Here is a 1,506-nt window from a genome sequence, read left to right as displayed (position 1 = left end):
TATCGCTCATTTCTAAGATATTTGATCCCTTAGGTCTCATCGGACCTATACTGATGGTAGCTAAACAATTGATGCAACAATTATGGAAGGAACAATTAGAATGGGATCAGGAAGTACCATATTATTTGCAAGAAAGGTGGAGAAAATACTACGAATCTCTAAACACTGCACAAAGCTTAGCAGTACGTCGAAACGTCAATCCAGGTAATACTTCTCTATCAATCGATATGCATATCTTTTGTGATGCGTCAGAAAAAGGTTATGGAGCATGTGTATATGTACATAGTACCGATCAGAAAGGGCTAATGGCTGCTCACTTAATGTGCTCAAAATCTCGAGTAGCGCCTTTAAAATCAGTTACACTACCGCGGTTGGAATTGAATGCAGCACATCTAGCAGTCAAACTATATCAAAGCATAAAAAGAGTGCTGGCAGATCGGATTAGAAGCGTGTCCTTTTGGACAGATTCCACCATTGTTTTAAATTGGATTAACACATCTCCTCATAAGTTAAAGTCATATGTAGCAAATAGAGTATCCGATATTCAAAGGAGCACGTCTGGGAAAAACTGGTACCATGTACCTTCCACTAGCAATCCCGCAGATATGTTATCCAGAGGGATTAACACAGAAGGGTTAAAGGACAACAATTTGTGGTGGCATGGGCCTCAGTGGCTAGTTCATCCAGAGCAATGGCCAGTGCAAAAAACATATGATTCAAAGAAGGTTCCAGAGCTCCGGAAGGAGCTTGTATTTACAGTAATCTCGGATACACATAACATCTTATATAAATACTCGTCAATAAATAAACTCAAAAGAATCATTGCATACTGTTTGCGATTTATTAGTCGTAGGAAAACAAAACAAAAGGGAGCGCTCACAGTTCAAGAATTGGAACAGGCAACAATTCTTATTGTCAAACTAGTACAGCAGGAGGAGTTTAAAAAGGAGATTGAAGATTTACGCAGAGGCAAGGAAATCTATAGAAAAAGTAAACTACTTCCACTGCGTCCATTTCTTGATGAACACGGGCTCTTACGGGTAGGAGGTAGAATTTCTCACGCGGAAGTTAACTTTGATCAGAAGCATCCGTGGTTATTGCCGTCCAAGCATCACATTACGACTTTAATATTCAGAGAAGAGCATAAAAAACTGCTACATTGTGGTCCAGAGGAACTTTTATCATCAGTGAGGCTTCGATATTGGCCTTTGTCAGGTAGACAGGAAGCACGGAAAATAACTCGTAATTGTTTAGAATGTTTTCGGTTTAAACCTAGACCTCTAGAAGCAATTATGGCAGGTTTACCAAAAGATCGGTTGCGAGGATTTACCAGGCCATTCGCAATCACTGGTATAGACTATGCAGGGCCTATACAAATCCGAGAAGGTAAACGAAGAGGGCGAATACCTATTTCAAAAAGATACATCGCAGTGTTTGTTTGCTTCACTACAAAGGCCATCCATCTGGAGGCAGTAACTGATCTAACGACAGAAACGTTTATAGCGG

This window comes from Wasmannia auropunctata, unplaced genomic scaffold, assembly GCF_000956235.1.
Source record: "Wasmannia auropunctata unplaced genomic scaffold, wasmannia.A_1.0 LD336053.1, whole genome shotgun sequence".
In the NCBI taxonomy this organism is placed as follows: Eukaryota; Metazoa; Arthropoda; class Insecta; order Hymenoptera; family Formicidae; genus Wasmannia; species Wasmannia auropunctata.
This window is presented reverse-complemented; position numbering follows the sequence as displayed.